Genomic DNA, 9,971 nt, shown 5'->3' on the forward strand with positions numbered 1-9,971 from the left:
AGCTACCATGTGTGGTCGGCAACTAGCGTGAGCGGCCAGCCGCCTGTATGAGCTGCCAAGAGCCGCCGTGAGTGGCCAGTCCAGAGGCCAGCAACCGATCTGCCTCACCCGGGAAGAGCGCAGTGATAATACCAACATGGGCCAGTGAAGCAAGTCCTCCACAACTAAACTGAAGAACAAAAGGACAGCAACTTGTCTGTTCCCCTTCCCCTGATTCCCCAGCGCTGTTCCCCTTCCCAAATTCCCCAATAAAATCTTTAAAAAAAAAAAAAAAAGTTAAAGATGACACTGCACAGTTAAAGACTGAAGATAGTAATCCTGTAGTTACGGCCTTTTCACATGCCAGTATTGCTTCAAGAAACATAAGCATAATTTTAAAACATTTAAGTCAACAACTTTTTTCCAATAGAAAAAAGGTGTTCAAGACTTAGGCTTGCCCTGTTGCATTCTGTGACAATTTGATGAACTTACTAGCTTAACTCTTCTCTACAGGAAGGCATGGGGCCAAGCCAGGACAAACACATTCAATAACTACTGTGTTCTACCATGATTACTTTGTAGACACAAGCCCATGAACTGGACTGTCAAATAAAGGGAAAGGACACCATTGATTTCACAGTAGTGATGAAAAAAGGAAGGCAGATGGATAAACATGCACACATACACGCATACACACATGTGTGCCTAGCAAGAGTCCAAATGTACAGTAAAATTTTTAACTAGTTCTAGACAATCCATTTAGGGTCTTAAAACCTTTCTTTTGTTTGGTGACCTTTCTAATATGTATACTATTTGACCAGAGTGCTGGAGTAAAAGCTAAAATATTATGAATTCTAATCTTATCTCTTGATGTTAATTTTCCTGTAGTCTGAATTGAATAGTTGAACTGGCTAGTTAGGTCCCAGTGTCAGTTCAGCTGTGATCACGGACACATCGTTTAACTTCTCTAAGACTCAGTTTCCCATCTGTGAAGTGGCAGTAATTATAAAGCCCTGAGGTGAAGCTGAGATAACTACATGAGAAAGTGCCACAAGCATTTTAAAAAGCATGGCCCAAGATACATCTAGCTATTATTATTATACTCCTGTTATTAATTTCTCCATGTAGAAATGCAGCTATTAACTGAAATACCACTCAGTGACACAGTGAGGCTCTATTAAGATTTTTAAAGAGCTTTGAAGATGAAAGGATGCTAAGAGGTTTCTTCACAGGAGTTCAGATCTGGTCCCAGCTTTAAAACCATTTATTTTAAATAGTATAGGGGAGTGGGGATTATGTTCCAGTGAACTGTCACTAAAGATAGAGATCATATGTTTCTTTTAAAATTTTTATTATAAAATTTAACATGAGAATGAATTTCATAATGAATCCCAATATATCCATCACTAACATTCAACAGTTGTCAAGATTCCATTCCCTTTTTCTTTTTTTTGCTCAAGCAACTCCCAGAGATCATGTCCTTTCATCCATACATACTTCAAAATATATTTCTAAAAAATATGAGCATAAAAAAAACAATGCCAGCTTTATCACTTAATTACTTTATCTTATAATATATCTATAATAATTTCAAAATAATACCAATATAACACTATTGCAGTTTAAGATTACTTGATAATTATTTTATACTTAGACTATATACACTAACGGACATATCGTTAAAATATTATTTTGAAGACATTCAGAACAATTATTCTCTTTGGGTGTCTCTGATACTAAATATTCAGTTAGTTTCATTTATTTTAATGTGTTTTCAATTTATAGGGATTACTTTCCCTTCTTTTGATTAAACTTAGATTTTAATTATATAAACATTCACACGATTCCAAAGTAAAAACTATAGACCACGGTATGCGCCCGTAAGTTGTGCTTCTATTCCCTGTGCCCTCAACTGGTTCCTCCATCCCCCTAGAGTAACTAATTGTTATTATTCCCAAGTTTATGTTTCTGTTCGTTGTTTAAAAAAATATTTTCCAAATACAAAACATACTACAAACACTGTTCTGCCCTATTTTTAAAATGATTCATTCTAGAGATCATTCCAGATCAGTGTGTTGAGATTGCTCTCGTTTCTTTTTATGGTTACGTGGTATTCCATTTAACTAATTGTCCAATTGATGGATATTTGGGCTGTTACCACTTACCATAATAATTTCATTATTATAAGTAATAGTACAGTCATAACCTTACCATGAGACATTTTATAGTTTTGCCAATGCATCTTTGAATTTGTTTCCCACAAGAGGAAATGCATGTGTAATTTTGCTATATATTGCTAGATTATCCTCCCCTGGAGGTGAACCATTTCACCTCCATATGCAGGAATGCCTGTTTCCCTGTAACCTTGATAACAAAGTTCTCTAACTTCTGGATTTTTGCCAGTTTGATAGAAAAAAGTGGTATCTTACAGTGGTTTTATTTTTAACCTTTTTGTGTGTTTAAGGGCTATTTCCTTTTATTTATTTTTTTGTGAACCATCTAACCTTGTCTTTTTCTCGTTTTTCTTTTGGGTTCTTGGTCTTCTTGAGGCTTAGGAGTGCATTATGGATTATGGACATTTGTTGTTCATGACAAAATTTGCAAAGACTACCTATTTCTGGTTTGTTAATTACCTTTCCCCTCATTTTAAAAATCAAGGAATATTTATGTACAGTAGAATTCATCCTTTTAGAGCACAGTTCAAGGAGTTTTGACAATTGTATACAATTGTGTAAACTACCATGACCACAGTCAAGATTTAGAACAGTTCCTGTTATTTGTCTTTGACTGCCTGTTGTGTTCTATTTTGACATGATTTTGTACTTATTTTTTTTTTAGTTATTATAGCCATGATTTAATATAAACAGATTCTTTCAACAAATATGATTTTCTTCTGGGTTTTAAACAAACAGATTATATAGCCTGAAAGTACATTCTACCCAGGGAGGTGAGGACACATATAACTAATAAAATACATCTTTTTTTTGTTTGTTTAAAGAACTTCTAAATTTAGAAGTTAGAAGTTCCTATAGCAAAGGTGAATAGAACTGCTCTTTTTCATTTGAACAGGCTGTGGGGCAAGCAACTGAAGAAACCAAAAGGAACATGGCAGCCTCTACAAGACTTTTGGTAGTTGGGCTGTTTTCAGCATTTTGCCACCGGAAAATATGCCACTTTGGCAAAAGGATTATTTTAAGGTGAGGGTAACTAAGGAATAGCTGACTCAGGAAACATGCTAAAGCCAGAGTGTATAAGTTTCCCTTTTGTAAAAGAAATTTACTTTTATAAAGGAAATTTTCATTTGTGAAGGTGTCCTCATCCCCTATACCAGAAAGAGGAGAATGACTCTGGAGACAGCTTAACAAACCTTACCACCCTTATTTACCATATATTTCTGAGTTACCTTCCCACAATCTACCCCCCATCACCAAAGTCCTAAGCCCCCTACTCCCCACTTTGATAAAATGGTCTATCTGCTTTTTTGAGCTTTCACCCCTTTTCTATGAAACTCTCATATGCATATGTATAAAAACCCTTTTCTCTTGTTAATCTCTTTTGCCAGATTAATTTATAGGGCTCCAGATACCTGACCTAAGAAGATGGAGGGAAAAGTTTTCTTCCTCCTCGACATTACTCATATCATTTGACTTTTTTGAGTTTAGTGGGAGATTGAATTGTGCCTGATTGTTTTTGACAACAGCAGTCAGTGATAATCAAGTTCAAGGATTTGGTGTTATGTTTCCCAATGTCCCACCAGCACTCGTCCTCGGCACTGTGAGTCCCTCACAAAACCACAGGAAGTTTCATAAGAGATGGTCAAACTTGTTTGTCTGCTTCTCTCAGTTGTGTTACAACACAGCCCCTCACCCCTCAGTGCTCTTTGTTATGCCCTGTCTGATAGTTACCAAATTTCTGGCAGATAAAGTCTTATCTCCCCAGCTTATGTTTTAACAACACCTTGGCCCTCACTTCCTTGGTGGTCAACCTTCCTTCTCAACTTCAAGTGTTTGATTCAGCACGGGAATAGGCTGTGCTTCAGTTTTTGCTGGTGCCCTCGCTTCTCCTCCCTGAACTTCTATTCTCTTCCTCTCTGCCCAATTCTCTGCTTTACAACTCACCAAATCGCGTCACATTTTTTGGGCTTTGGTTTATATTTTGACACATTCTTCATAGATTTGTTAATTGCCTAGTCACAGTCTGTCATTATTACATAATTGTTCCATGAGGTATGTTTTCTCACCAACTATATTAAAAGCTTTTGGAGGGCAAGGAACCTAACACTTCTTTTATACCTTAGGACCCAGTTCCCACAGTGCTATGCACACAGTGAGGTCCCAATTAGTACCTAATGTAACTACAGACTGGAGGATGCAAAGCACCAAAGGAGAGCAAGGGAGCTTTAACTCTTTGCTAGACATCTCTTCATCAGCAATTCTACTCTTCTCTGATATGGACAATTTATGCTGCCCAGTTTAAGCTGCCCCTCCGGACCTCTTCCATAGAAATTCTGAAGCCACCATTAGGTTTCTATTGTATTTATTAAGAAACATCCTAATCTCCCTGGAATGCCTTTCCTGAATAAGAAAGCATTTCTGTTTACCTAAAGCTGTCAGGTTTCAATGTAAGATACCTTGGGCTCTGCGTACAGGTGTTATTTATTGATAAACAGTCATCAGATCTCTGCCTTGAGTTTGTGGTAAATGTTCCATATTTAGTCACAAGCCACTCTCTATTTCTCCATTCCTACCTCCACCTCTCAGCCCCCTGAGATTATTTAAATCTCAAGCAAACATTGTAGAAAAATGTTCTTTTATTCTTCATAGGTTACAAAATGAACATGTCTAGAGTGGGGACACCAGTTGATAAGGGGGCCCAGTAGTGGACAGTGACGCCTCACTTTGAGGACAGCATTAATCTCTCAGTCACAGCTCTGCTTTTAGGAGCCCCTGCAAGAGATAATGCTGATGTGAATGGGCTATAAAAATGGCAGCTACTCCATGGCAAAATGAGTGCAGGTTCTCCCTATGCCTATTCAAAATAAGGCATCAGGATCTAAAAGCCCTTAGCGGAAGTGTGTGCGTGCGTGCGTGCGTGCGTGCGTGCGTGCGTGCGTGCGTGTGTGTGTGTGTGTGTGTGTAGTGGGTAGGGACTTAAATTAGAAGGACTGATCAAAATAAGTATTGGGAAGTTCATTGTCCTGGTCAATTGAATAAAAACAATCTTCTTTCATTTAAAACCTTCAAATAGCAAATATCGCCCATACAAATACACTCTATTATAATGCATTTCAAATCAATTTGCTGCATATGATTTCTGACTGACAGAAATCTGTTTTTTCTCTGAGGCAGTCTGACTCTACTCTCCGCCTAGATGGGTTGAGCTCAAAAGGCAGCAGAGTGCAGTGGTTAGGAGGGTGAATTTAGAAACTACGTGGGCTTCACCATGGAGTAGCTATAATGGTTACTCCATGTTTCTGTTTCATCGGGAAAATGAGGGCTGTCGCGAGGGCTAAATGAGTTGATATAGACCAAGCACTTAGAATAGTTCCTGGCAGGGAGAAAGAGCTCAATAAATGTTCAACGAATTTATTTATTTTTTTCCTTATCTGAAGGATCCTCTTTAGGAAGACTATCTTGGAAATCAAAAAAACACAACACCATTTGCTTCAGCTTTTTTTCCTATAGGATTTCTTTCATTGGACATGAATAAACTAGTACTTTAATGAAGGCAAACAAAGTATGTTTACTCAATAAAATTTCCAACTATTTGAGGAACAACCCACCTAACTAAGCCTTAGTTTCAAATGCCCTTTGGAAGTAAGTCCTGTATCTTTGCCAGAATGACTCAATGTTTTGTTTTGGGTTTTTGTTTTTTTTACTCAAATGAAAGAAGCTAGAGTTCTCTACTGTTTTTCTTCACAATGTGTATACCCATCTTTTTAGTTTGGCTTATAATACAAATTTTTTTTTTAATTGGGGCATTGGGGGAGGGGAACAGCGTTGGGGAATCGAGGAAGGGGAACAGACAAGTTGCTGTCCTTTTGTTCTTCATTCTAGTTGTGGAGGACGTTGCTTCACTGGCCCATGTTGGTATTGTGATCATTGTGCTCTTCCTGGGTGAGGCAGTCGCTCGCCTGCCATTGGATGGTCGCTCACCGCAGCTCACGAAAGCGCACGCCAGCTGCTGGCCAGCCCTATTGCAGCCTATTTTTATTCCATAATCTATGAAGTTTATTGTGTTAAGCTCTAATTATTAAAAAAAATTGCAGTTATTATGTGTCCTTTCGTTTCCTTTTAATTTTATAAAGTTAAGGAACATTCTAGGCTACAAAAAAATACAGACAATACAATTTAAAAACTCTATTTGCAATACCCAGGTAAAACACACATTAACATTTTGCCATATTTGCTTTAGTCTTTTTAATAAAATGCCGTTCTTTGTCTTCCCTTCACTCTCCCACATTTGGAGTGTAGCCTTCCCATCTCTTTTATTTCTTTATCTTTTAAAGGAGATACGTAATTATCGCGTGATGAGAATTAATGTTAATGTCAAGGGCTTTGAGGGTTTGAGATAGAAGGCAACATGATTAAGCATCATAATGATGAAGAACTTTTTCATCAGATATGTGCTTTTTGTTGGCCAGTTCTTATCAGAGTAATGAGGATATGCAGAAGCTTAAGATGTAATCTACTTGGACACAGACACCAAACTATGGGGTTCATGTAATTCTCACACCAGGTAGCATCCCCTGCATGAACTATTTTGGCTCATTCCAGTAGGTCCTAGATACGTTGGATTGATAAATCTAGAGATGGGAAAGACCATTTGTTTTTCTCCTCCACCTTGTCCTATACCCTTGGATAACCTACACATTCATAAGTAGCATATAATTTTCTTGGGTACTGAGGATGTGCCCAAACATGGAAATACTATCCTTGTATGTAATCATATCATTTTATTTGACTTAATCCGTATAAGAACTCTTCAAGGTAAGTACTATTATTCCCCATTTTCCTGATGTGGAACTGAGGCTTAACCAGATGAGACAATTTGCTGTGGGTCACACCATCTTTGCCTACATTTCAACATTGGCAGTCTGATTTCCAAGCCCACGTACCTAACCACCAAATACACTGCTTCTAGTTATTATATCGTTTATTTCTGTTGTTGTCATGAACAAAATAGGAGTAACCAGAGTCAATGCCACAGGCACTGTTTCTGTCAAAACAGAAAAGACAGTTCGTACCAGTGTAGCTACCCCATGGCACATCCTCTAAGTACAGCCCTGAAGTAACCAACTTTTATTATCTTTCAGTTTAAGTGTCATAATTTTTCAGAGAAATTTTAGCACATCTTTTTTTCCCTTTTTTAAAGCCATTTTAAAGACCCCACCCTTTTGGATAGTTTCACTTTGTTTAAATGTGAGAGAATGCCCTTTCTAAATTATTTTCAGAGGAACAGTTCAGCTATTTTGAAAATCTTATTTCTGATTCTCTCTGTGTTTCTGTTGATTTTACCCAATGTTGATGGAGGAGAACAGAACATGGCAGAAATATGATGAGAGGGACTTTACCAGCGGAAAATGAATGAATGAATGAATGAATGAAGGAAGGAAGGAAGGAAGGAAGGAAGGAAGGAAGGAACGGAATATATCAGTTAGGATGATATGGGCTGACTGAACTGGCTTAAACAATAAAAAATATACATCAGATGACAAAGAGTCCTAGTTAGGGCTGCTCCAAAGTTGGTAAATTCAAGGAACAATGCTGGTTCTTTGTTTGTATTATCATGCTTTGCCATCTTTAGCCTGTTAGTTTTGTCCACAAAATGGCTACAGAATTCCCAGGTACCCTGCTCAGGCATTACAAGGTCCAGTGGAAAAAAAGACAGTCTTTTTTTGTGAGTCTCTTTTCAAGGTGAGGAAGTTTTTCCCAAAAGCCATCCAGCAGACTCTCCCTTAGGTCTCACTGTCTCAGTGACCAAGTCTGTGACATCTGTTCACATTGAAAGCAATGCCTGGCAAGCGTCATGGGACCACTGTAACCCACTGAAAATCAGGCCTTACTGCTGGGATTGGACCTCTTTCCCGGAGACAGGTGTGGGGGATTCCTGATCAAAGTCCTTGTTTGGTTAACAAGGAAGCGGGTGATGGGTATTGAGCATGCAACACGGTCTAATATTTTGGGCAAGAAAAACTAATATTTGTTTGGTCCTAATCTATGCCAAGGGCTTTACATGGATTCTCTTGCTTAATCCTTAAACTAATGAGGGTAAAATGGGGATACTGTTATTCCTATCTTACTCATGATGAACCTGAGGCACAGAGAAGCTGATTAAATTGTTAAAGGTCAGAAAAAATAAGTGACAGGGTTATCATTCAAACTCAGGTCAGCCTGACCTCCAAAGTCATTTTTTTCCCATATGACATAGGTATTAAAGTAACAGTTGTCTATCAATGTGATCTTTTTTTTTTTATAAATCTCCCTGATAAATTGTCTTAGTTCCTAGCACATCTTAAGAGTACTACCATGATTGTAGTTGCATGAATGTAATCATAGTGTGCATGCTGTTTTATGATCTGCTTTAAAAAATACTTGCCAATCTCATGAGTGAAAAATGTACCTTGCTTTCATTTGCTAGAATTTTCATAAGCCTTAATAGTCTATTCTCTACTGAGCAACTAAGGGGGTCCTTTAAAAATATAAGTCAAGGGGGCTGGCCGAGTGGCTCAGTTGGTTTAGAGTTAGCTTAAGAGTGCAAGCTCTGAGCAACAGGGGAGCCGGTTTGATTCCCACATGGGCCAGTGAGCTGCGCCCAAGCTGAGCTGCCGCTGAGCTGCCAACAGGTGGCAAGATGTCTCAGCTGCTGAGAGCACGTGCTCTTAACAATAAGACTGCCTGTTCAATGGTGGGCTATGCCTGCCTGCAACTAAGACTGAACTCGGCACCTTGAGCTGAGCTGCTGCCCAGATGGCTCAGTGGATAGAGCGTGCGCTCTTAACAACAAGGCTGCTGGGTTTGACCAAAAAAAATAAATAAGTCAAATCATGTCATTACTCTGCTCAAAATTTCCAGTGGTTTCTCATCTCAGAGTAAAAACCAAAATCAAAGTTCCTATAATTGCTTTCGAGGCATTATAGGAACAGTAACCTCTCTGTCCCTGTTACCTTTCTGATAACTCCTACTACTCTCTTTCCACTTATCCATTTCAGACACTCTGGTTTCTTTGTTCTTATTAGAACATAATAGCACACTCCCACCTCAGGGCCTTTGCACTTGCTGTTCTCTCTGCCTGAAATGCTTTCCCCAAGGATATTTGCGTGGTCAGCACCCTTACTTCCTACACATCTTTGCTGAAAAGTGACTTCTCAGTGAGAACTTCAATAACCAATCTATATAAAACCTCCTTTATCGTTCTTCCATGATTTATGTGAGAGAATTTATTACCTTTTGACATACTATAGTTAATTCCTTTATTCATTTCACCTGTCTCCCTCTAACCCACACTAATATGTATGCTCTACTAGAACAAGGATTTTTGTCTGTTTTGTCCAGTGATGTATCCTTTGTGCTAAGATCAGTGTCTGACTGATAGTATATGCTCAATTTGTTGACTGAATGAATGTTTTAATGTATAAATGACTGGTAAGTTATTTATATTTCTCCTTTTATGAACTGATTGCCATGCCCTCTGGTTACTTTTCTATTAGGTGTTCAAAGTTTTTATTGATTTGTAGGAACTTTTTATATTTTAAGGATATCAACTATATGGCAAATATTTCCCCAAGTTTTCCCTGTCTTTTACCATTGTGTGTAGGTATGTGTGTGTTAAAAACATTTAAACTTGGGCCAGCAGAGTGGCGCATTGGTTAAGAGCTGGCTTGGGATACCAGCTCAGAGTAGCAGGGCCCCGGTTCGGATCCCACATGCGGGCCAGTGACGCTGTGCCCTCTACTGCTAAGATGGTGAACAACAGCTTGACCTGGAGCTGGG

This window comes from Hipposideros armiger, unplaced genomic scaffold (assembly GCF_001890085.2).
Source record: "Hipposideros armiger isolate ML-2016 unplaced genomic scaffold, ASM189008v1 scaffold_51, whole genome shotgun sequence".
NCBI classification, from domain to species: Eukaryota; Metazoa; Chordata; class Mammalia; order Chiroptera; family Hipposideridae; genus Hipposideros; species Hipposideros armiger.